General features: G+C 49.3%; 1 protein-coding gene across 1 annotated transcript in view; it reads left to right on the top strand.

Annotated features, from left to right (window-relative positions):
* Positions 1 to 444: 444 nt before the first annotated feature.
* The window catches only part of LOC126526291 (B9 domain-containing protein 1-like), an 85,722-nt gene continuing 58,652 nt past the window's right edge, over positions 445 to 27,514 (top strand). The window contains exon 1 of the mRNA XM_055068123.1: positions 445 to 538. The gene's annotated coding sequence lies outside the window, so the exon portion shown is untranslated. The remainder of the gene's footprint in view (positions 539 to 27,514) is intronic.

Genomic DNA, 27,514 nt, shown 5'->3' with positions numbered 1-27,514 from the left:
CCTCGGCACGTTGGACGAGGCCTTTGAGGCCACTTGCCCGGAGGTGGATGGTCCCTTCTGCTGGGTTGGCGGAGCAGCGCTAGCTGCAACCGCCGCGGGGGCAGATGGCGTAACTGCCGACTCACTGCTTGTGGGTCGGACAGCCGCCGAAAGCCGTTGTGTCACTGCCCCCTGACGCGTCACATCGGTAAAGCGGTTCTTGGGCAGGTATGAAACCCGCCTGCGTGCCTCCTTGAAACTTATGTTTTCCTTGACTTTGATTGTAACAATTTCCTTTTCTTTTTTCAAGGATGGGCACAACCGCGAGTACGCGGTGTGCTCCCCATCACAGTTTACACAATGGAGAGTGTTCTCGCAAGCTTCAGAGGTGTGTTCATGGGCACTGCATTTTGCGCAGGTTTGGCGGCCCCGGCAGCTCTGCGAACTGTGGCCGAAACGTTGGCATTTGAAACATCTGAGGGGGTTGGACACATATGGCCTAACACGGAGCTTGATGTACCCGGCCTCGGTTGACTCGGGCAGGACACTCGAACCGAAGGTGATTATCAAGTGTTTGGTTTGGATTTCTTTGCCATCTCGCCTCATCTTAATTCTTTTCACATTTATAACATTCTGTTCACTGAAGCCCTCCAAGAGTTCAACCTTAGTGAGCTCCAGCGAATCATCATCCGAGACAACGCCGCGGGTGGTATTTATCGTGCGGTGCGGGGTTACTACTACTTGGGTCTCCCCAAATGATACTAGTTTAGGCCTTTTCTCAAATTGCTTCTGATCGCGGAGCTCCAAGATGAGGTCATCGCTAGCCATCCTCGACGCCTTATACCCTGGACCAAAAACTTCGGTACAAGGAATGGTGAGATTGTTCGCACTGGTTTAGCTGGTTTTTCAGAATGGATCAAGTGGATACGAGGGAAAGGTTCTTTTTGCCGACCAAAAATTGGAATACTTCATTGGAGTGCCCTCTTTTCTGAGGGCGATCAGGGAATGAGGGGTAGGAGTTAGCCATAAAGATGTGTGAGGTTTCGGCAGTAACGCCAGCCGCTCACCGTGGAGTCCTACAAGGGGACGCTGCAGGACCTGTGAAACACGGCCTGCAAACGCCTGCTGTACATTACCACTATAACCAAATATGATATAATCTAGGTTGGCTATTCACACAAGGTTAACCCTTGCTGCCTGGAAAAATTGGAAGTAAAGGGAAGCCAGAAGTAGACAGGAAAGGTGGAAAGTAAGGCAAAGACGAAGGTTGTAGGGAGAGAGAGACAGGAAAAGGCAACTACCAATTTCCCCCGGGTGGGTCAGTCCGGGGGTGCCGTCTACGTGAAGCAGAGGCCAAAGAGGTGTGTTGCCTCGGCCGGGGGGCCTTAAAGGTCCGAACACCCGGCATCGGCTCAACCCCCAGGATCCCCTTTTCCCTGGACACGGCTAAGCCGCGCACGGTTAGACGCGGGAGGGTCCAACCCTCGTGTGCTCGGGTACGTGGTGTCGCAACGCACCAAACGCCTGCTGACGCAGACGCCACTGCGGGGCATCAGCCTCTCGTCACACTGCTCGGCTCTATGGATGTGGCAGAGTGTCAAAGGTCCTCGAACTTGAAGCTTGCCTTGACGTAGTGCGCGAGAGCGTCTCAGCTGTGGCCGACTGCTTCCCGGTACGTAGAGCCCTCGGTAAGAGAAGCGCATGAGCTTCGAGCAAAAGCATTGAATTGTTGGTGGCAGCAGGTGTACATCCATAGAGCCCAGGAGTGCCACAAGAGGCTGATAATCGGTTTCGATGAAGAAATGAAAACGACCGCCGAACTACTGACATCGCTACGGCACCTATGTTAGACGCTATAGCCTGATTCACTTTGTCGTTCTGATTGTAACGCTGTTAAGTTGACATGGGCGACATTGAAGCAAAGGCAGCTGCTCGGCATTCACCAGAACGTTGCTCTTGCAGTAATAGAGCTCTCAAACCAAAAGACCTTGCATCAGCAGGCACAGCGGTCTTTTAGGCTGTGTTGTACTATGCGTTACAATGGTCTGCACGTAGCAACAGCTTTAGACTTTTGAACGTAGAGTGCTGATCAAGCCTTCACATCCAAGGGTAATCTTTGCAGAGCAAGGCGCGAATTGGAGATGTCATGGGAGACGTGCGGCAGAAAACATCTATTGTGACTGATGAGTCCCAGCAGACAACGAACTCCAGAGAGAACTTCAGGAGGTGGCATACGCTGCATTACTGCAATTTCGTTTGAACCTGGAGACATACCTAAAGCGCCGACAATGACGCCCAAAAACTGCACGCTGCTAGCCGCGGAACAGCATTTCTCCCGATTCAGCGAAGCGGCTGCCTTTGTAAGCCGAGCAATGACTTCCCACTGACGCTGGTTGTGTTCCTAGCGTGTTTTTCTGAAGACCAGTACATCGTAAATCATGTTCAGAACTACTGTTTGGCCATTAGGAACTCGAGACATCTGTTATGTCATCCACACGGGTGCTACCACAATCTCGAATGGCAGTCAGCGGAAGCAGTACTGTCTAAACAGGGTCATGAAGGTTGTGGGCTCTTGGGGCTCGGAGGAAAGCGGTTAAAACTTGAGGTTCCGTCCAACGTGAAAAAACTGGTTTCAGCCAGCATCCCAAGGCATCGTTCCGCGACAGGCAGGACATGACGTTCACGAAGGACCACCTGGTTAGACGCGCCAGATCTCCGCCGAGCCCACCGCTTTGGGTGCGGCGATCAGCGCAGAACACCAGTCCGTCGTGGTGTCGAGGGGGCGGATCATCCGAACAGCTGGTAGTTTGTCCCGGCAGCCTTTCACCGCGTTGTGAAGAGGGAGAGAAAGAGGGCGAGAGGCGCTGGTTTCGCATCTAATTACAGCAGGATTTTGTACACTTCAGGGAGCTTACCAAGCTCACTGAAAACGCCAGTGCCTAGGTGAAGGTTGCTGGAAGCTTACGGCCCCTCCGAAATGTAATACACCAAGTTGCAGACGCCCATGGCTTGTATGCATGGCCGGGAAGTTAAGAAACCGGACTGTCTGGCCTTAAAGGCCTAAAACAGCTGCGTGGTGTCCCATATCTTCCGAGTCCGAGCTACGTACGATGTTCCGAGAACTGAGAAGTGCTGCTTTGCACGACCCTTGAACTCTCCCTCGGGGTCTTGCAAATTAATTAGCACGCCAGGGGATGTGCTAGAGTTGACAAACTCTGGCGCCCGGGTCGACCACAAAGGAGGCAACTGTTGACGAGTATATCGATGAACTTGGCATTCCGGTGCGTCGCTTCACAGCATGAAGTTCGAGGGAGCTGGCAGAGTACTTTCATTTCTGCTTGTCGGTGACTGGTTTCATCTGATAGACAATCTCAAAGTAGCCGTCTTTGCCACTAAAGTTGCAAGTTACGCGACAAGCCATGCAATCACCGTGTCCATGCGATGCGTGGCCGCAATAGCCGCATGCATCCCTCTGCTGTGTTCCTAGAACATACTTCGTGCGACGAAAGCTAGTAGGGCCAACAACGAGCTGAGGTACATTTTTCATTGAACGTGTGTCACGGTCCTTATCGGCAACTTCGTCTTGGTGAGCATGTGTGAGCGTTTCCTGTAACGATAACTTCAGGTTACGACAAAGCTGGTCCGACAGCTTGCTGTTGCGCAGACCAACGAAGAAACTGTCACGAACAAATCTTTTTTACACTTCACGTGACCTGTAGTTGCAGCGCTTGACTTTTGTACGCAGTGCAAGAAAAAAAAAACTTCGCAGGCCCTTGATTGTGGTGATGGAAACGTGTCGATTCACAAGCTTCGTTCAGCGGTTGAGAAAAGGGATCGGTAAAGTCCTTTTTCACCGCCGACAACTCCTGAAAGGCGGCGTGTCCGAGTAGTGTAGGTGCGCGCAAGATTCTCGCTTGAGAGCCCGTGCCATAAAGCATAGGGCGTATTTGCACTTGGTGTTCCACGTCGTATAGCCCCGTGGTGAAGGGGTAGCTTTCATACTGCCGGAGCCACGATGACCAGTCTAGGCGTCACCGACGGTCGGCATCGATGACTGGACCCACAGGCGGATGCTTAAGCGATGGCGACGGTACAGCGCTGACGAAGCCAGATAGCGATGCTGGATCATCGTCGTCGTCGTCGTCGTCGTCGTCGTCACCATCATCATCATCATCATCATCATCATCATCATCAGCCTGTTTTATGTTCACTGCAGGACGAAGGCCTCGCCCTGCGATCTACAATTACCCCTGTCCTGCGCCAACCGATTCCAACCAGCGCCCACGAATTTACTAATTTCATCGCTCCACCTACTCTTCTGTCGTCCTCGATTGAGCTTTCCTTCTCTTGGTACCCATTCTGTAACCCTAATGGTCCAACGGTTGTCTAACCGGCGCATTACATGACCTGCCCAGCTCCATTTTTTTCTCTTGATGTCAATTAGAATATAGTCTATACCCGTTTGCTCTCTGATCCAAAGCGTCTATTTCTGTCTCTTAACGTTATACCTAGCAATTTGCGTTCCATCGCTCTTTGCGCGGTCCTTAACTTGTTCTCAAGCTTCTTTGTCAGTCTCCAAGTCTCTGCCCCATATATATGTCAGCACTGGTAAAGCGTTCTGTACTCCTTGATTACTTAATGCCTCTATGACTGTTGGTATCTCTACTGAATCAAATGCCTTTTCGTAATCTATGAAAGTAATACAGAGAGGCTTATGCTGTGCGGATTTCTCGATAGCGTGATTAATTACATGGATGTGATCCATTGTAGAGTATCCCTTCCTGAAGCCCGCCTGTTCCCTTGGTTGACTAAAGTCCAGTGTTGCCCTTATTCTATTGGTGATTATTTTGGTAAATATTTTATGTAATACTGGGAGTAGGCAAATGGGCCTATAATTTTTCAATTCTTCAACGTCTCCCTTTTTGTGGATTAGTATAATGTTTGCATTCTTCTAGTTTTCTGGGGCCCTTGCAGTCGATAGACATTTCGTATAAAGAGCCGCCAGTTTTCCAAGCATTATGCCTCCTCCATCTTTGATTAAATCGACTGTTATTCTATCTTCTCCTGCCGCTCTTCCTCGTTTCATTTCTTGCAACGCCCTTCTGACCTCATCGCTAGATATAGCACGAGTTCCTGTATCCTCTTCATTACTGTTGCTAATTGAGGTATCCTGACTCTTCTCGGTACTGTAGAGGTCAGTACAGAATTCGTCCGCTGCTCTTACTATATTTTCGGGATTGCTGGTGATATTGCTACACGCGTGCGGTATTTGATTGTGTGAACGAGGCGCGTGGGCGCCATCACTCGAGAAAAGAGGACGGACAAACTGGGCTCGCGCTGTGAATCTAACCGGTACTCGCTGCAACCGCTGTTGTAAATATAACCTGTAAATAGTTGCTCGTCTTACTGACTCGTCCTTCGCGTAACATTGTGGTGGAGGTGGAACTTTGCAAGTCCTCCGCACAGAGCTCCGAAGCGGCCGCACCGTCGTCTTCTCAGCTATGGCTTCCGATGGAACCACCCTGTTGCCACCTACACCTGCGGCGCCAACAATAACGTACGTTATGGTTACTAGTGTCCGTGATCCTGAGACATCCTCCGCCCAAAATGGCGTTGACGTCGACGACTGGCTCAGCATGTATGAGCGTGTTAGCCATAGTCTCCAGTGGGACCCTACCATCATGCTTGCCAATGTGATCTTTTATAGGGACGGGACACCACGTGTCTGGTTTCGCACCCAAGAGTTCGAGCTCTCCAGCTGGGACATTTTCAAAGAGCGGCTTCGCGACCTATTTGGGAACCCTTCAGGCCGCCAACAGGCTGCGCGAAAAGAGCTTGCCAGCCATGCCCAGTCGTCGACCGAATCATATGTCTCCTACATACAGGAAGTGCTCGCGCTTTGCCAGAAAGTCGACGAGCACATGACCGAGGTTGACAAGGTGGACCATATCCTTAAAAGCATCACGGACGACGCCTTCGATTTGCTCGTCTATCTCTTCTACAACGACGTTTCTACCGTCAACGCCATCGTCAAAGAATGCCGCCGCTTCGAGGTAGCCAAAAGCCACCGCGTCGTCCCACAGTTTTCCCGGCTCCCAAACAACCCTGCCACGTCATCTTGCTCCGCTCTTACCGCCACACGACCATTTCAAGAGAAGGCCACACTTATCGTTCGCCGTGAGATTGAAGCGGCGAGTCCGGCCCCCCTTCATCTACGACCCCCTAACTGTACCTTTGACCAAGCGGCACCCACTATTTCCGTTATTCAAGCAGTTGTGCGGCAAGAAATTGCAAACCTTGGCATCCCTACCGCCTGCTCTGTCTCCCGACCTAATTCGGCACCCATTCCCATGTCCACACCCTGTAATGACCGGTATTTCGCACCCAGACCACGCAGTCCTGCTGAATGGCGAACCCCAGACGACAAACCGAACTGCTTCCGCTGCCACTGCGTTGGTCATGTATCCCGCCACTGCCGCACCACTTGGATACCAACGTACTGGAGCTCATTCCCTGCTTTTCGCCCATACGCCGACGCTCGCCGTTATTCACCTCGCGGGGGGATTATGCTACACGCGTGCGTGCGTTATTTGATTGGTTGAACGAGGCGCGTGGGCACCATGACTCCAGAAAAGAGGAGGAAGAACAAACTTGGCACGCGCTGTGAATCTAACCGGTCAGCGCTGCAACCGCTGTTGTAATACAACCTGTAAATAGTTGCTAATCTTACTGACTCGTCCTTCGCGTAACATTATTACCTTGCTTATCTTTCAGTGCATCATCTTGATTTGTCCTACGCCAAGTTTTTTTCTCACTCATTTCAGGCTGCGTCCATTTTTTACCGCTTCTTGCATCTTTCTCCCGTTATAGTTTCGAATATCCCTTATTTTCGCCTTGTTGATCAGTTTTCACAGTTCCGCGAATTCTCTCTTGAGTTGGACATTTTCATTTTTTGTCGTTTCTTCATTAGGTCCTTTGCTACTTGGGAGAGCTTGCCTACTGGTTACATTGGTGCCTTGCCTCCCACTTCAATTGCTGCCTCTGAAGCCAACCTAGTTACGGTTTCATTCATTAGCTCTGTGCCATCATCATCTCTCTGTTCTAAGGCTGCATATTTATTTGCAAGTACCAGCCTGAATTTGTCTGCTTTTGCCCTTACTGCCTCTAGGTTGACTTGTTTCTTCTTGACGAATTTCGCTCTTTCTCTCTTCAAATTGAGATGAATCCTAGCCCTCACTAACCTATGATCACTGCACTTTACCCTACCTATCGCTATCCTACCTATCCTGAACTATGCTGGGATTATATATATGAAATCAGTTTCATTTCTTGTTCACCATTAGGGCTTTCCAAGGTCCACTTTCTGTTGCTACGCTTCCTGAAAAAGGTGTTCATTATTCGAAGCTTATTCCTTTCTGCGAATTCTACTAGCATCTCTCCTCTAGCGTTCCTAGAAACGACGCGGTAGTTGCCAATTGCTTGTTGACCAGCCTGCTTTTTCGTCGATTTTGCATTGAAGTCGACCATTACTACAGTATACTGAGTTTGCACTTTTGCCATCGCTAATTGAACATCTTCATAAAACTGATCTACTTCTTCATCATCGTGACTGGATGTTGGAGCGAAGGCTTGTGCTACCTTTGATCTATGCCTCTTATTAAGTTTGATTACGATTACAGCTACCCTCTCATTAATGCTGTAGAATTCGTCGATGTTGCCTGCTATTTCCTTATGGATTAGGAATACTACCCTGTATTGCTTCTTATCTAGGATACCTCTATAGCAGAGGACATGTCGGTTATTCAGCAATGTGTAAGCCTCACCAGTTCTAATCTCACTAAGGCTGGTGATATCGCAAACAATGTCTGATAATTCCTCAGATTCCTGCTAAGCTAGCCTCACTCGAGAGGGTTCGGGTGTTAAACGTTGCAAGGGTCACTTTCCATTGGCGGCCTGTCCGGATCCAGAGATTCTTAGCACGCTTTGCTGCGTTGCAGGTCTTACCGCCGCCTTGGTCAGGTGCTCAGCAGCTGCTGGGGACTGAGGGCCATAGGGTAATTGAGTGAGCCATTTGGGAGGGAATGGCGATGCTGGCTATTCCGGTAGTGCTATCGCAGTTCTGAGACCAGGTCAAGATACTTCTGGTCTGAAAGGCGCCAGTCAATATGATCCCGGGCGGAGCACCCTAGTGCTCCTGTGTATTGCCTTTCTGTGGAGCCCCCAGCGCAAATGTCATCTGTGCGACGGGTCGGTCACTACAATAAGTGTTAGTTTCCACGAAGCAGAGACATGGGGCTGATGTCGCATTTCTCGGCCATATTTGATTACAACGAAGGCGCCAAATAAAACAACGGACGAAGGAAGACGACACGAGAAAAGCACGTAGGCGCACTAACAACTGAGCGTTTTATTTCTTGACACAGGAATTTCACTCCTGGCCAGCTGCTTCCAAGAGTGAAAACAACATGAAAAAAACAGTGCCGTCATCTGCATCTCGCAGGTATTATGGAGATACGCATCACGCAGAAATCATGTATAACCAACTCGCCCACCAGCACGTGCCCGGCCATATTTGTTTAAATTATTCGACACCATGGCACCTTGTTATGTGTTCGACACCATGTTATATGTTCCACCAAAGTGGAACATAACATGCTGCTTTGGCTTCATAATCTCAATAACAAGTATATTCGCTGCCTACCATTTGGGAAAGTAAGCAAAACGAACCAAAAGAAGGCGTTGTCTTCAGCAGATGTATTAATACACTTTGACGGGAAAGCGTGTTTTCTTAACTTTTTCTACACTACTCGCGAAAGAGTCTATGCCACCCACAGATATTTGCACGCGGCAGTAGAATAAATCAGACTCATTTCTTTCGTTGCCTACTGGACGGCGCACTTATGTTAAACTGGCTGTATTAGGATTCCAACACAACGTTTCTGCACTGTTTCATTACTAAATTGCGGTTTTGTAGCCAACAGCCTCCGCCGATTGTGTCTCGCAGCACGCAATACACTGCAGTCTTTTGCATCACGAGTATTGTAAATTTTGTGACGACTCCTCAGGAAGCCGTCCGTACTAACAGACAATGATCTGGTGGGCTGGTTGGTTCGTCATACTAATGCAGCATTGCAGTAAGACATAAGATAAAGGACACAGGAAACGTGCAACAGAGATACCGCCTGCATTCGCTGTCAAGCGCGCATAATTTTAGTGCAGAAAAGAAAACATTCTGAATCCACCGAACACATCATTGCCTCCGGTATACGCATGCTCGATAATAAATACATTAACACATGCAGTGGCAACCAAATGCAAGCTCAATAAAAAGCACAACAAGCGATAGGCACATCAGACACGCAAAAGTCGCAAAAAATGCCGACAATTCAAATACTTGGGTAATTTCTTCACCACCTTCGGCGTGAAGGAACTCCCCCTGGAGCTCATCAGCGTCGCAGTGCTCGTCTTTGTCGTTGAATGGACTCAGTGCTGTCTCAAACAACCTCTGCAGCAGGTGGTCATAGGCTCGAGCGAGACGGTAGCCCTTCGTTGCAGGCATTGTGCCAAGAGCCAGGTTAAGCGGCTCTAGAGACTCGACGAAGATGAGTTTTGTTAGCTCGGCGCCGCAACCCTCCAGCTGACACGTGAAGCATGCAAAACCCGGCTTACTGGCACAATCGAAGCAACCCTCCTTAGAGTTAAACATGTTGGCAGTCCCTTTTCGATGAAGGCGAAATGCCTTCTGGAGCTTGGAGAGTAAGGACTCGTTCCTGTACGGAACGATGCCAGCGATGTTGGCGCTCATGCAGCCGTCTCTTACGACGCAGGGCTGAAGGTCTCCTTTGTCCAACGCCTGCTCCAGCTTTTCCAGTGTGTCCATCTGGTCAGGCGGAACGGTAACCGTCAGACGCGAAGTAAGCTCGCCGCGAAAGTAAACCGACAACGGAAGTATGGCCAGCATCCAAGCAGTCAAGGTGATCACGCGTGAAAGCCTAGGGCTGTGCCCGCGAGTTCTGGCATCTCCCATGGGCACTGTCGCAGAGTTGGCGAGAAAGGAAGCGATCAGAAACATTCCAGAGTCCAGGACTGGGTCCAGGCGAAACGCGCCGATATGGTAGTAGTCGCGCACACTCATTGCCAGCCACATGACGATCGTGACGGCCAGAAGAATACAAAACCCTTGTTTCGAATCCCGCAAAACCGCGAAAAAGGACACTTGTGCGCTGCGTAACTTCCTCATAGAATAGAACGTGTCGTGCGTGTACCTGATAGGACGAGCGTATGCGAAGATTTGCATAAGTTCCTCGTCTTGCTTCGAGAACGCCATGAGAATGTCCGCGTCTCCGTAAATTACTGCGGAGGCTGCTGCGTCCAAATGTTTACAGTGCTTGAAAGTGAGTGTCGCGTTGTAGCTACGAAGTGCTCGCAGTATTCCGCGAGCAAAGGGCGTGTAACAAGTGTGGCTTCCGGAATCCCTCACTACTCTTAGTGGCGTACAAGCGATAACTATGTGCTGTCCACTGAGCGCCGCTGACAACCGTTTCTGTTCGTCACTTTGGGGGAACCCGCGTTTTCTGAACAAGATACTCGCTCCTTCCAAAGGCACACATACTTCTCCGTTCGATGACAGCCCCGCCAAACTTCTGCAAGACGTAGACAATACGTACGGGGGCACCATATTTATGGCCTGCCGCATCGAATCGCCAACCCCCAAAATGACCCAGTCAGCCAGGTGTGTCCCGAGTACAGCCTTTTCTGGGAGCTGAGAACACAAATGCTCCTCGCCCAGACCACTCAGTAGCAATACAACCATCGAGACACCTTTAAAGAGGTTCTGTTTAGCCCATCTATAGAAATGCTCATCGGGATGAGACCAGAGCGTCCTCGCTTTCGGAAGAGTGCGTAAGAGAGGGTGCTCCAAGTTCTTGCGATGCTTGGTGCAGGCTAGAAACGTCACTTCATCGTGAAACCCCATCCAGTATTCTAAAGTGGCAGAACTGTTCTGAGCGATTCCACGCCTGTGAAAACTAGAGACTGTGACCGCTTCCCGAAACACTGCCCCTAGGAAACAGATCATGAATGTAGAGAAGTGCATTGTATCGTGACTGTATGGCACCAGTAGAAACAAGTTTCTTTGACGCAAGCTGTCGTTTTAGAAATGCGCCAAACACTGAGGAGCTTCGAAGAACGTACGACAATACGACGGCAAAAGGATTCAGAAACTACCAAAGCATGTCGCGCCACAAAAGTGTGAAAATGATTGATTTGTTGATTACATTTACTGCAATTCTACGCGAAATACTGAAAGATAAAATCGAAATGGTCTAAAGCTACTAGGTGACAAATATTGTACACTTAAAGCATATGACCCGAAATATTTTTCACACACCTTGTAGAACTCAAAACCGCACGGAAATGTACTTATAATCGTTCACAACAGCGTAAATAACCGTATACAATCAGCTTTTCAATGCAAATTTGTTACAAACATTCACGTCTCACGAAGCAGTAGCAAGATAATTGTTCTCTTTTTTATCCCGCGTGAGTCCTTCAACCCTGCAGTCACTTTGATAACGAATTCACCCACTCCACATAGCAGAGAAAGATCACCATATATTACTGATGCGTACACACATCAGAAGAAAAAAATCACTGATAAAGACATCCGAAGTAGCAAACCAAAGTTCGAGATGAAAATGTCCACTTATGAAAGTCACGTCCGCAGGAATTCAGTCGACATACTGAGAGGCTCTGAGGCGATCAAGTCGTCAATACAAATAAAATGAAAATTAGTTCGTTGTTACTTTTTGTAATGGCTTCGTTGCCATGGTTTCAACGTTCTCGAGATTCGCGTGTTCTGTTTTCTACATGCAAAAATAAGGATGCACAATAACACTTACAACAGTAAAAAGGACTCGTCCGTGTAATCATACGCTTGCGTCACCTGACGGTCCGCGCTTTCTTATGGGACATCCAATGGTCGCACTAGAGTGCTATTCAACAAGCATGAATAGGAGGCAATTATCGACGGGATTAGAAAGCGATGATGCGGTGGCTTCGCGTGCCTGTGTCGGCCCACCGTTTGAAATTTGCAAACTCGTCAATCGGGGCCTGCATTCATAAATTTCTGTGGAAAAGAGTAGTCCTCGTGGGGATAATTAGGCATAAGGGCATCCATAAAATTATTGAGAGTGCTTTCAAGCGTCGCTTGGGTTATTGCGACAACGTTGCAATTATCGCGTGTGTTGTAACGCTTTTCTGTCACGAAGCCACTCCCCCTCAACACTGCTGTTTTCATAAAAAGTGTCTGAATGCATTAAAAATACTGCGCATACCTGTGAAACTCGTAAACACGCACGCGCAAAAAAAAAGCGCTTAACGGATACACGCCTCATTGTCACATCATTTGGGGCAAGTTCGATTCAGCCAATCGCAAGAAAAACTGGTAAACGTGTGAACCCCATAAAATATGATCACGCAAAAGAAAGATAAATTACTGCGGCCTTTTCAAAAAATCAAATTATTGGGTTTTACGTGCCAAAACCACTTTCTGATTATGAGGCACGCCGTAGTGGAGGACTCCGGAAATTTTGACCACCTGGGGTTCTTTAACGTGCACCTAAATCTAAGTACACGGGTGTTTTCGCATTTCGCCCCCATCGAAATGCGGCCGCCGTGGCCGGGATTCAATCCCGCGACCTCATGCTCAGCAGCCTAACACCATAGCCACTGAGCAACCACGGCGGGTTACTGCGGCCTTTTATACACAACCAAGAAATGGTTGTTTGTGGGGAAGCAATTCGGCACGCCTTTAGGATAGAAGCTTGGCCTTGCAGGATGGCTTCTATTCCCGTTTAGAGTGCCACTCTTGCGCTCCTCAATATAAATGTTAGCCGCCTCAGAAATTCTCATCAGTCAATCATGACGGTCTGTCAATAAATGTGTCAAAGGTTTTTTAACTTTAATTAGTTAAAAGTTCCTTCAATGTAGATATTGGACAATTCAAGAATTTTATCTAAAGTGTTCCCTGAATCACAGAGTGCCTAAATTTTGAGTTAGCATATCATCAGTCATGTATCGCAATTGAATCAGTCACTTGAACTACACGCACTAGTGAATTATAGACTGCAGGTATTATCAGGAAGGAATTACATTTTGTTCACCTTTCCCAACAGAACGCAGGAAGTTGAACATTCCTTCAAACATGTTTCAGTAAATTACTCAGGTGTAGCAAAACTCAGCGCAACGAAGGGAAACGACACCATATCGACTAAGCAAAGGATTAAATTAATGCCCATGGTTTCTTTCCTGCCACTACTGGGTACATTTAGTCGCGTAGACAGACGGGCACTCTGTGAATCAAAGGGTTAAATGTGAACTTTATGCTTGTTTTTTTTTTACTCAGGATCAAAATAAACCGGGGAGTTGCTGTCGCCGTTTGCTGACCACGGCTACCCCTGTTCACTTGGTTAAAAATATCTGAAAAAAATAACAATAAGAATGAATCATTGTATTAAGTCACACGTAAATAAATAATAAAAATGTGGAATATGAACACAAAATGTAAAAGCTAATAGTCTATATCGAAAACTGAACTTTACATCTTTTCGTGATGTGTTTTTACAGCAAAGTTCAGAGTTGTGAAGTTTATAAATAAATTCTCCTAAATTTCCTCATTTTAGCTAGCATTGACGAAGTGGTTCTGCGGAAACACGCAAGGTGGAGAGAAGTAATTAATAAAGGGAAAATCAGACATCCACCCGTTCGTAGCAATAGCTACAAAGGAAACCTATACACGGGTTACTCGAAAGAAAAGCCTCAGAGTTGAAGAAAAATTCGTGTTGGTCCGGGACTCGAACCCGGGACCACCGCCTTTCCAGGGCCGCCACTCTACCATCTGAGCTAACGAGGCGACTAGCAGATGGTGGGGCGAAGTCGAATTTGTCGACAACACGAAGCAAAGGCAAGTGTTTGACAAATTGATTGTCTAAATCGTTACTGTGCTCCAACAGAAACCAGACGAATACGCTTTCCTTAACTTCAAAGACAAGTCGTCTATGCTTCGTTTCAATCTGCTTCGTCACTCGAAACATCAGCAACACCGGTTAGATGTTTCCGATGACCCATCTTGGTTAACTGCTCGAACAAAGACATAGCGTGGTGCGGATAAGAACAAGTGAAGGCTGAGCTGGACTGAGTGCTAAAAGCGTCGTAGTTTTGTTTCAGTTGGCGTAAGTGCATAACGCCCAGCGTCTTCCGCTCGACAGGGATTTCTATGAATCCAAATAAGAAAGCCCAGTGATTCACTGTCTCTATAACTAGAAAGATCAAATTAACGTCGCTTGAGTATAGCATTATTATTTTATCACTCAGGTAATTCGCTATAAATCATAATCGCAGCACTCAGAACCCATTCATGTACTCGATCGTATAATGCGCATCCACGCTGCGACATGCTTGACATCACGCTAATACACGCATGCAGTTCGCTACGTGAAAGTACTAGCTGCTCAGAGTTCAAAAAGAACTGACTTGACTTTTTTATTCCATTTTTTTCACGTGAAATGATTTTAAACAGGTCAAAGGGGGTTGCTTGCTAAAACATATTGTTGGAATCTCGGCGCTGACTCCCGTTATTGCAATCGCACCGCTAGCACGAGCTGTTGCAAATGGGTCGCAAGCCCCAAGGGTAGCGTTGGCCTGGCGGCCTGGGGCACAACTGGAAGCATCCGAAGGTCCCGGCAAAGCATGAGTCGACTGGTAACAGAACAACTTGTTTATTCTAGCATCGCAAAAGAGCGGGCGGTCAGGTCGACCGAAGTGGAGAGACGGGAGAGCACGTTACTCTACAGAAGAAATCGGAGCCTCCCTCTTGGCGTCCGGGGGCAGCTGCTCTTATACTCTCGGAGTTGAGGGCAAGAGGAAGGCCTCGTGACGAGGCCACGTGACGGCGGGGCACGGACAGGCTGAGAGACACGTTGAGACGAGTGGAGTGACGCATCCGCCGGGCTGGCGCCGGACAGACCTCCTCGCTTCACACTTGGGGAGTTCCTCTCCCCGGCTGGCGCGCTTTCACAAGCGTGGGCACCACTATGCACACACACACACACACGCACACTTGAAGACACGTGGCATCGAAACATGCCTGGACGCGCTTGGCGGGGAGGCTGAACGGGCCAAAATGTCCGCCGCTTTGAGCGAAGCCCCGGCGTCCGTTGCCTCCGCGCCGGCTATACCGCGCGTTGTAGGCGAAAAGTAACAGACCGCCCCGCCGGGGGAAGGAGATCCCGATGGTCAGGGGACTGCATCCGCTGTCCGGAGGGATGTCGCTCGATGATGCTCATAACCGAAGTCGGGCGTCCTTCGGCGTTTCTTGAGCGCAGCGCACAGAGAAGGCCGCGTTCTCTCGTTCAGGTTCACACAGGACACTGCAAAGTGACTTCGGGAGAGTTGACAGTTTTGTTCTTGTTCCCGGCAAGCGTTAGAACTACGCCGAAACTCAACCGCTCAGTCAGCAAGCACGAAACAACCCTCACTAAGCCATGCCAGGCTCTTTCCCCTTTTATACTACTGCCTAGTTCCTTACAGTAGTCTAGCAGCACTCAGAACGCGTCCACAAATTGGAAAATTGCACTAGAAAGCACGTCATCACTTTGAAACAATAAACAAAAGCAATATGTTAAAAATCCTGCCTCAGGAAGAAAAACATCAGTAACAAATAACTTTGAGGCTGATTCTTACGTTAAGGGCTTCGACTTAAGCCATCGACGTTACCGTTGAGACTCCCCTTTTTGTAACGCACCTCAAAGGAATATTGTTGCAAAGCGAGGCTCCAGCGCAGGAGGCGGCCATTTTTGGGAGAGATGGTCTGCAGCCATTGGAGAGGGCAGTGATCCGTCTCAATGATAAACCTCGAGCCGGCTAGGTAGCATGACAATTTCTGAACGGCCCACACGAGACACGCACACTCTTTCTCGGTGGCGCTGTACGCCTGCTCACGACTGGTCAGCCTACGACTAGCATACAGGACGGGGTGTTCCACTTCTCCATTTTCCCGTTGGCACAGTACAACGCCCATGCCTCGCTCACTAGCATCGAACTGAACAACGAACCCTTTTGTGTAGTCTGGCGATCGTAGCACAGGCTGGCTTGTTAGGGCGCTCTTTAGGGCGCTAAAAGCTCTTTCCTTTGTCTCGTCCCAGACGACTGTTTGGGGCTCTGTTTTTCTTAGAGCATCCGTCAGGGGAGCCGCGATATCAGAGTACCTGGGGATGTACCTCTGATAGTAGCCGGCGACACCTAAGAACGACCGAATATCGGTCTTCGTGCGCGGTTGCGGGAAGTCTCGCACAGCGGCCACCTTTATTTCAGAGGGGCGGCGACGACCCCGTCCAATCACGTGACCGAGGTAGACAACCTCGGCCTGTGCTAACTGGCACTTGGGAGCCTTGACTGTCAAGCCCGCATCGCGCAGGCGGGTTAGCACTGCCCGCAAGTGGGCCATATGCTCAGGCCAGGATGCGGAGAATATCGCTACGTCGTCTAGATACGGTAAAGCGAATTCTTGCTGTCCCCGCAACACTTTATCCATGAGGCTTGAAAAGCAGTATGGCGCGTTCTTCAAACCAAAACTCAAACTTTTAGGACGGAATGTCCCCATTGGTGAAATGAACGCCGCATACCTACTAGCCTCTTCTGTAAGTGGAACCTGCCAATAACCCCTGACAAGATCTAGGGTGGAAATAAACTGAGCGCTACTCACTCTCTCAAGGCGCTCCTCGATGTTAGGGATCGGATAAATTTGATCCTTAGTGATGGAATTAAGCCTGCGGTAGTCGACGCAAGGACGAGGTTCCTTGCCCGGTACCTCAACTAAAATCAAAGGGGAGGTATAATCACTCTCACCCGCCTCAATAACACCGAGCTGTAGCATTTTCTTTACCTCAGCCTCCATAATATCGCTCTGGCGGGGTGACACCCGGTACGCCTTGGATCGTACTGGCTCTGGGGAGGTAAGTTCTATGTCATGAGTAAGGACAGAAGTCCTACCAGGCCTCTCAGAGAACAGACCTTGAAACTCTTGTAAGAGCTGGTGTAGTTCGGTTTTCTGCTCAGGCGACAGCGATGCTTTACTGATTAAGTCACTAATGACTTGATCGGTGTCTTTCCTGTTCGTCACTGAGCCTAGTCCCGGAAGCTCGACCGGAAGCTCTTCGGGAACGTTTACCATCATGCACACCACTGCTTCCCGTCGTTTATAGGGTTTGAGCAGATTACAGTCGTAAACTTGCTGTGCTTTCCGCTTTCCTGGCAGACTCACCACGTAGTTAACGTCCGACAGTTTTTGAACAATCCGTGCTGGGCCCTCCCACTGCACGTCGAGTTTGTTCTTAAGCGACGTGCGCAATATCATGACCTCATCGCCCACCTCAAAATGACGGGCCCTGGCTGTCCGATCATAATAAACCTTGGCCCTCTGCTGGGCCTTTGCCATTGCTTCACCTGACAACTCCTGTGCCCTTCTTAAGCGTTCGAGGAGCCTAAGCACGTACTCCACCACGACTGGGTCGTCGCCCCTGCCTTCCCACGATTCTCGAAGCATGCGAAGCGGAGACCGCAGCGAGCGACCGTACACCAGCTCAGCTGGCGAAAACCCCGTAGCCGCATGCGGCGCGGTCCTTAATGCAAACATCACCCCACCCAGACACAGCTCCCAGTCAGTTTGTTGTTCAAAACACAATGCTCTCAACACGCGCTTCATGACGGAGTGGAGCTTCTCAACGGAATTCGACTGTGGGTGGTACACTGAGCTGTGTAACAGCTTTACCCCGCACCTTTCGAGAAAGGCTGTCGTCAAAGCGCTAGTAAACACTGTGCCCTGATCTGATTGGATTTCCGCAGGAAAACCAACTCGCGCAAATATCGACAGTAGTGCATTGACTATCTCAACTGAGCTGAGTTCTTTAAGCGGCACTGCTTCAGGGAACTTTGTCGCTGGGCAGATCACAGTCAAAATGTGTCTGTACCCCGTGGCTGTTACCGGCAGAGGTCCCACTGTATCAATAACGAGCCGTCTAAAAGGCTCCGTAATGATAGGTACCAACTTCAACGGCACCCTCGATTTGTGCCCTGGTTTGCCCACCCGCTGACAGGTGTCGCATGTCCTCACAATGTGGTCTGCGTCCCGAAAACACCCTGGCCAATAGTACTCTTGCAAGAGACGGTCCTTAGTTTTCTTAACTCCTAGGTGTCCGGACCACGAACCCCCATGCGACAAGCGCAACAGATCCTGACGGTAGCACTGAGGCACGATCAGCTGATCGAACTCCACTCCCCTGCGGTCTAGATACTTCCGGTACAGGACCCCACCTCTTTCCACAAAGCGAGCATTTTTCTTGGCGATACCTTCCTTGACAATGCAGCGTATGTTTTCTAGGCTGCCATCCTTCTTTTGCTGGGCTATCAAAGCTGCCCGGCTGACTTTTAGCAACCTATTAAGTCCGTCTGACGTAGGCGCGATGAGCAAATCTGCAGATAGCTCTTCTAACTTTACCGTGTCAGGCATTTCCTCTCCAGTATCTGGTGCCTTCAACGCTACAGGCTCAATTTTATTCAGTTCGGACGTGCTCTGAATATCAGTTTGCTGCGCCTCTGATCCTTTCTCATTGTTCGACAACGTCGGCCCCGCAACTACCGCCTTTGCAGCGAGCTCCCGAACCTTCGATCTGGTTAAGGCCTGAACGCTAGCCTCACCAAACAAAAGCCCTTTCTCGCGCAGGAGGTGATCGGACCTGTTCGAAAATAGGTACGGGTACTGGGGGGGGGGCAGCATAGATGACACTGCGGCCTCCGTCTCAAGCGCTCCGAAAGGTCCTTCAATAAGCACTTTTGCTACGGGCAGACGCACGCTATGAGCTTCCACGGCTTGCTTGATCCATGCGCACTCGCCGGTGAACATATCGGGTTCTACGTAAGAGGGGTGAACTACATCCATCGTAGCTGCGGAATCGCGAAGCACTCGGCACTCTTTCCCGTTCACGAGGAGGTCTCGCATATAAGGCTCGAGAAGCTTCATGTTCTCGTCAGTGCTGCATAATGACAAAAACACGACTTTTGTTTTTGTTTCCGGACACTGCGCCGAAAAGTGACCCGGCTTCTGGCACGTATAACAAACGCGCGCTTGCCTCGTCTCGAACCGCTTTCTGCGTTCGGCTTCGGCTGCCGCCGTCTCCTTAGGTTCGGTCGGACTGCTTTCACTCGCATCCGCACTACGTGTGTTCCCCCTTGCTCTCATGGGTGTGAACTTCGGCCTCTCAAACTTGGAGCCAAATTCACCCTTTTGACCGTCCTTAGCTCCGCGAGCCCGACGCGTCACAAACTCCTCGGCTAGCTCAGCGGCTCTAGCCACCGTACTAACGTCTGGCCTATCCAAGACCCAGTACCGCACGTTCTCAGGTAACCGACTATAAAACTGTTCTAGCCCGAAACACTGCAGAACTTTCTCGTGGTCACCAAAGGCTTTCTCTTCTTTGAGCCACTCCTGCATGTTTGACATAAGCCTGTAGGCGAACTCTGTATATGACTCACTTCTGCCTTTCTCATTTTCCCGAAACTTCCGACGGAACGCCTCCGCTGACAGCCTGTACTTTTTTTTAGCAGACTCGATTTCACTTTGTCGAAATCCTCTGCCTCCTCTCTATTCAAGCGAGCTACTACGTCGGCTGCCTCGCCGGGTAACAAAGTGAGCAAGCGCTGTGGCCACGTTTCCCGAGAGAACCCCTGCCTCTCGCACGTTCGCTCAAAGTTAACCAGGAACAAACCAATGTCCTCTCCAAGCTTAAACGGCCGCATCAGGTCAGTCATTTTGAACGATACTCGTTCTCCTGCACCGTGTGCCTGACTTCCATTACGAGCGCGTTCCATCTCTATCTCGAGACGCTTCATTTCCAAAGCGTGTTGACGGTCGCGCTCCTCTTTTTCTTTCTCTTTTAGCTCTTTTTGCGTCTTCCTCTCCTCAATGGTCTCAAGGCATTCCGACAGCTCGTCATCCTCAGCTTCTAACTCAAGAATAGCCCTTAGCAGTTCTGGTTTTCTGAGTTTGTCTGAGACATCCAGACCCAACTCTCTTGCAAGCTCCAGCAATTTCGGTTTGCGCAACGACTTCAAATCCATGGCTGCTCTGAATGCTGCTTTCTCTACTGCCTACTATTGTCTTGCCGCAAACTAACCCGGCAGCAACGACAACCACAATTACCAGCTCTGTTTCTGACACTAACAAAAGCCTGGCGAAACTCAGAAGAAGAAAGTCCCGCACTCACCAAACCTCGCAGCCAAGAATTCAGCGCAGTCGTTCCGCTGCAGGCAACCAGTCATCACACAGGGCTCGTTGCACTGCTCCCGGATGGTCGTTGTGCTGCTCAGCCTACAGTCAACCGCATATCTTCGCTGCTGGCCTCCGTTGTCGCGATCTCACCGCTACCAGCCAGTTGTTGGAATCTCGGCGCTGACTCCCGTTATTGCAATCGCACCGCTAGCACGAGTTGTTGCAAATGGGTCGCAAGCCCCAAGGGTAGCGTTGGCCTGGCGGCCTGGGGCACAACTGGAAGCATCCGAAGGTCCCGGCAAAGCATGAGTCGACTGGTAACAGAACAACTTGTTTATTCTAGCATCGCAAAAGAGCGGGCGGTCAGGTCGACCGAAGTGGAGAGACGGGAGAGCACGTTACTCTACAGAAGAAATCGGAGCCTCTCTCTTGGCGTCCGGGGGCAGCTGCTCTTATACTCTCGGAGTTGAGGGCATGAGGAAGGCCTCGTGACGAGGCCACGTGACGGCGGGGCACGGACAGGCTGAGAGACACGTTGAGACGAGTGGAGTGACGCATCCGCCGGGCTGGCGCCGGACAGACCTCCTCGCTTCACACTTGGGGAGTTCCTCTCCCCGGCTGGCGCGCTTTGACAAGCGTGGGCACCACAATGCACACACACACACACGCACACTTGAAGACACGTGGCATCGAAACGTGCCTGGACGAGATTGGTGGGGAGGCGTATCGGCGGCGCTGAACGGGCCAAAATATCCGCCGCTTTGAACGAAGCCCCGGCGTCCGTTGCCTCCGCGCCGGCTATACCGCGCGTTGTAGGCGAAACGTAACAATATGTAAAGAAAACGTGTTATTGCATTGTCTTTGCAACCTTATTAACCGCGTTCCTTATATTGGTATCCTCGTGTAGAGCCGGGGTCGCGAAGTTTTTGGCGAGGGGGCCGCAATGGCCACCCGTGGTGATGTCGAGGGCATGACAATAAATAATGAAAGAAATAATAATTAAAATCAATCTGTAAACAAAAATTACGCTACGCGTCGTAGACTCGAAGCTTTATACGAATGATTCGACGTGTTTTTTTTTTTATTTTACTAAATTTTAGCTTACTAGTTGCGTTCACGTTCTCGCGTAATATCCCCAGAACGAGCGAAATAATTATTTTCTGATAATTTCATTTTTATGGCAAAGCCTCCGTCATCGTCGTCGTCATCGTCATCATCATCTTTATCATCATCATCATCAGCAGCAGCAGCAGCAGCAGCAGCAGCAGCCTATTTATTTCTGCTACAGGACGAAGGCCTCTCCCTGCGATCTCCAATCACCCCTGTCCTGCGCCAACCGATTCCAGCTAGCACTCACAAATTTCCTAATTTCGTCGCACCACCTAGTCTTCTGCCGTCCTCTACTGCTCTTCTCTTCTCTTGGTACCCACTCTGTCACCCTAATGGTCCAACAGTTATCTAATATGCGCATTAAATGACCTGCTCAGTGCCATTTTTCCTGATGATGTCTATAAAAATATCGTCTATACCCGTTTCCTATCTGACCCAAACCGCTCTCTTTCTGTCTCTTAAAGTTATGCCTAGCATTCTTCGTTCCATTACTCATTGCGCAGTCCTTAAATTGTTCTCAAGCTTCTTTGTCAGTCTCCGAGTCTCTGCGCCATATCTCAGCACCGGTAAATTGCACTGATTGCATACTTTCCTTTTCAATGATAACGGCAAGCTCCCAGTCAGGAGCTCACGATGTCTGCCGTATGTGATCCAACCCATTTTTATTCTTCTGTGAATTTCCTTCTCATGGCCAGGGTTCCCTGTGATTAGTTGACCAATATAAACGTACTCCTCCACAGACTCTACAGGCTGACGCGATCTTGAACTCTTGTTCCCTTGCCCAGTTATTTATCATTATCTTTGTCTTCTGCATATTAATCTTCAGCCCCACTCTTACATTCTCCCTGTTAAGGTCCTTAATCATTTGTTGTAACTCGTCTGCAGTATTGCTGAGCAGAACAATGTCATCCGCAAACCGAAGGTTGGTGAGGTATTCGCCGTCGATCCTTACTCCTAAACCTTCCAGTTTAATAGCTTGAATACTTCTTCCAAACACGCAGTGAATATCATTGGAGAGATTGCGTCTCCTTGTCTGACCACTTTCTTCATAGGTAGCTTCCTACTTGTCTTGTATAGAATTAAGGTGGCTGTGAGATTTTCCAGAGTAGTTATGGAAGCGGTCTGTACTCCTTGATTACGCAATGCCTCTATGGCTGCTGGTATCTCAACTGAATCAAATGCTTTTTCGTAATCTATGAAAGCCATATAGAGAGGCTTATTGTACTCTGCGGATTTCTCGATAACCTGATTAATGACATGGATGTGATCCATTGTAGAGTATCCTTTCCTGACGCCAGCCTGCTCCCTTGGTTGACTAAAGTCCAAAGTTGCCCTTATTCTATTGGAGATTATTTTGGTAAATATATTATATAATTCTGGGAGTAGGCTAATGGGCCTATAATTTTTGAATTCTTTAACGTCACCCTTTTGTGGATTAGTATAATGCTTGCATTCTTCCAGTTTTCTAGGACCCATGCAGTCGATAGACACTTCGTATAGAGAGCCACCGGTTTTCCTGACATTATGTCTCTTCCATCTTTGATTAAATCGACTGTTATTCGATCCTATCCTGCCGCTTTCCCCCGTTTCACGCCTTGCAAGGCCCTTCTTACCTCATCTCTATTTATAGTAGGAGTTTCTGCATACTGTTCATTATTGTTTCGAATAGAGTACTCCTGAGCCTACTGGGTACTGTACAGGTCAGGCATAATAATTTGATATACACTCGAGGTGGTAAATAAGGTTATTCCCGTCTTCAGATAAAAAGCAGTTTCTTTGCTTGTTCGCAGTTATTCTATCTTCACCAAGCAGACATCTACAATACGTTAAAGTGGTCTAGGAACCATCGCCGTTCAAGCAAGGGCACTTTCTTTTGCTGGTGTGTCGTTACCGCTACAGCTATGTATTTCTACGACTTCGCGTTGACTTTTATCCACAGTGTTTACGTTTCAATAGCGTACATAGAAACGGAGGCCAGTAGGTGTAGTAGTGTCAAGACTAAAACACACAAAGGACGGAGAGAAAGCATATTTAGCGCCAGCGACCAAGGACAGAAGGGAGACGACGCCACAATGCGCTAACTTCAACAACTTTATTTTCAAGAAAGAACCACCTGTTTAACCGCTATTAACCACCTATTAGACTGTGTTCTCGTAACCTGTCATTAAGACGCCTTCCTGTCTGTCCGATGTACATCTTCCCACAAGACAGCGGAAGCTCGTAAACAACAGCTTCTATGCAACCCACTAGTGCTTTACGATGATTCGTAGAGCTTCCGACAGCTGGCTTACGGTACGGGTCCGCTAACCGACATATTTTCGCGATTTTTTCTGGCCGTGAATATGTGCCGCTCTATACAGATAGGGCACTCCCCTATCTGCATGGTATGGTATGGTATGAAGAACTTTATTTGGTCCTGAAGGTCAACCCTAGGTTGACGCGGGCCGCTCCCACGTTGGGACTGTCAGGCCGAGCCCTTCAGCCACATCGCGGGCCTTCTGGACTGCCCGTAATTGGTTGCCCGTAATTGGTGCAGCAAAAATGCTGCACAGTGATTCACTGTGCAGCATTTGCCGCCACCATTCTTGTTCCTTGTCACAGTCTGTGAAGGCCGCGGGGCACTGCCAAAGCATGTGGTCATCTGCATAGAACGGCACATATTCACCAGCTGTGAAATGATGACGCCGCCCCAAAACATCCAACAAGGACAGGCAACTGCAAAGCGAACCCCACAACACGGCTCTGCGCAAAAGAGGACGTATCTTCGACCTCACTTTAGACTTGCTAGGCTTCAAAGAAAACATAAGCGCACAAACAAAAAAAATGCTGCATTAAGCTAATACCATTTGGAAGGAATTTCGTGCTGACAAATTGCGCATTCATAGAGGGAGTCCTGCTAAATGAGAGGGGATCTTCTTGGCTTAACAAAATTAACAATGCCAACCCCAAAATTTAGGCGGGCTCCCTAAACGCAGAATTCAAATTAACCTGCTCAAACCATCCGCATTGCTATGCAACTTTCCTTTCTTATATCTAACGGAGAAGTTGTACTCTTGGAGAGTGAGGCTCCATCGGAGCAAGCGGCCATTTTTGTGTGACATTTGATTGAGCCACGTCAGAGGACAGTGGTCGGTCTCGAAAATGAACCTCGCTCCGTAGAAGTAACACGACAACTTCTGGGCTGCCCAAACTAAACAAGCGCATTCCTTCTCTGAAGCGCTGTATGCTTCCTCTCTTACATTTAGTTTACGGCTGGCATAGAGGATAAGATGCTCCTTGTTATCGTCGCCGACCTGACTAAGTACCACGCCCATACCTCTGTCGCTTGCGTCGCATTGAACTATGAATTCCTTTATGTAGTCTGGCGCGCGAAGCACAGGACGAGAAACCAATAGCGTTTTCAAACTTTGGAAAGCGTTCTCTTTGTCCTTATCCCAGTGTACGCTACTCGGTGCTCCCTTTCGGAAGGCGTCAGTTAATGGACTTGCCATTTGCGAGTAATTCGTAATGTACCGTTGATAGTGCCCCACAAGTCCCAAAAATGAACGAAGGTCCGTTTTCGTGCGCAGCTGAGAAAATTCTCCAACCGTAGCTATTTTCAGCTCGGCCGGCCGCCTCGTGCCCTGGCCGACAACATGGCCCAGATAAGTAGCCTGTGAACAACCAAATCTACACTTTTCCGCTTTCATCGTTAAGCCGGCTTCTCTCAACCGTGAGAACACCTGTTTGAGGTGCGATACGTGTTGTTCCCAATTGTACAAAAAAATGCTAAATCATCAAGATATGGCAAGGCGAACTCCTGCAAATCTTTTAAGACAATATCCATTAACTTAGAGAAGCTAAACGGTGCGTTCTTCAGCCCGAAGCTGAGTGCGAGAGGGCGAAAAGTGCCTACAGGTGAGATGAATGCGGCATAGCGGCTGTCACTTCCTGAAAGGGGAACTTGCCAGTACCCCCGCACGAGATCTATAGTTGAAATGTATTTAGCAGCGCTAACTCTTTCAATTCGTTGCTCAATGTTGGGTATCGGGTACAGCTAATCCCTAGTGATGACATTTAACTTCTTGTAGTCAACACACGGACGAGGGTCCTTGTTATGGGTTTCTACCAGTATTAGCGGAGACATGTAGTCACCCTCAGCAGGCTCAATAACTCCCAACTCTAGCATGCGCTGTATTTCTGCCTCCATAATTTTTCTCTGTCGTGGAGACACCCTGTAAGGCTTTGATCTTGCGGGTTCAGTTGATGCCAGCTCTATTTCATGCGCTATTAGTTTGGTTCTACCTGGCCGATCGCTGAATCTGTCGAGATATTCCCCTAACAGCCCTTTCAGCTCATCTAGCTGCTCAGGTCTAAGAGCGTGCAAGCTTCCCAATTGTTCTACTACTTCTCCTAGGCTGATTTCAGAGTTGGAGGTCACCTTATACTCATTAAACTTGGTACTAGTGCCATCCTGCTCTTTGATGGTACAGTTAACGACTCCGCTCCGCTCTACGTACGGCTTCATCAAATTTCAGTGGTATATCCTCACCTCCTTCCTGCGACCAGGCATTTTCAGAGCATAGTTAGTTTCTGAAAGATTGTGCAACACTTTAACGGGCTCGTCCCAGTGAACTTCAAGCTTGCTTTTTCTTGAAGGTTTGAGGATCATTACCGAGTCTCCGGCGTTAAACGTACGAAGCCTCGCATTCTTATCGTTATAGAACTTGGCGTTCTTTTGAGCTACTCCCATGTTCTTTTCGACTAGTTCTTGGGTCGCACTTATCCGTTCCAGTAGGTTTAGCACGTATTCTACCACTGTTGGACTCTCTCCTCTTTCCTCCCACATCTCTCTTAACATTCTCAGTGGAGAACGGAGTGTCCTCCCATCAGTGGCGTAGCTAGGTCATCTGGCACCCGGGGCCCTTAGCTCTTCTGTCACCCCCCCCCCCCCCCCGGGTGTAGTCGAGGAAGGCTAGGATATCGACAATTTTCGGGTGTCTTCAGACGTATGTGATACCCCTCCCCCTACTGGCACCGTGCACCCGGGGCCACGCCCCCCCCCCCCCCCCCCCGTTGCTACGCCACTGCCTCCCATACACAATTCTGCTGGCGAGAACCCTGTAGCCTCATGGGCAACCGTTCGCAAAGCAAACAAAGCGGCAGGAAGGCAATTCTCCCAGTCCTCCTTGCGCTCGTAACAAAGCGCTCGCAAAACTCGCTGAAAGGGAAACTGAAGCGCTTTTAAATTTCCATGAATTGCTGGGGTTGGGAAGAGCAGACCTATTCATTTACGGTTCTGAAATATTTTTTTTGTATTGTCAATATAAGGGGCAGAAATCGCTTTCTAAATCCCCCCCGCGGACACGCCCCCATCGCTTCCCGGAGCGCCGGGTGAGGTGGTTGCCAGAGGAGAGAACCGGCGAGAATGACGTCACTCGCGGGGACCGTACAGCCGGACCGCCGTGCTGGCATGTGCTGGCAAGTTTCTTCCCGTCCTGCGCTTTACTAAACGACGCTACGAGAGATTTGCCGCCGCTGACGTTTGTTTTCTTTTGCGATTTTCGTGAACTGGTGCTTCCTTTCTGTGCTGCGTGAGTGCCTACAACCAAGGGCGCCTAACCTGCCCTCGTTCTGTGCACATTCGGCTGTGCGAAAACAGACGGCCGAGACGATGTGGTGTTTCACATGTTCCCGAAGGACAAGAAACTTGCAGCGCAGTGGGTCCGTGCGGTGAGGAGAGATAATTTCGTGCCGACGAAATCAACTGTGCTGTGCTCGGAGCATTTCCGCGACAGTGGTTATCATCGGAGCTTGACAGCGATGCGGGCACTCGGTATTCCAATTGAATCGGCGCGTCTGAAGCCCGGCGTTGTTCCGTCTATATTCTCCCACAATACAAACACCTCGCCACCTCCAAGAGCGGCCTTTGCCAAAAGGAGAAATGTTGAGGTAAGGATTTTAATGTGCACACGGGCAATGTTTTAAACAGATGATCACCTGAGTGTCGAACAAACGGCCTTACAGCGGCCTTTGACGAAGCGAGGTGGAGGCACAGCCGGGAATATGCACGTGCGTGCAAAGTGCTTGCCATTTTCATCCTGTTTTTCCACTCCGCATTGT

This window comes from Dermacentor andersoni, chromosome 8 (assembly GCF_023375885.2).
Source record: "Dermacentor andersoni chromosome 8, qqDerAnde1_hic_scaffold, whole genome shotgun sequence".
Taxonomy (NCBI): Eukaryota; Metazoa; Arthropoda; class Arachnida; order Ixodida; family Ixodidae; genus Dermacentor; species Dermacentor andersoni.
This window is presented reverse-complemented; position numbering and strand designations above follow the sequence as displayed.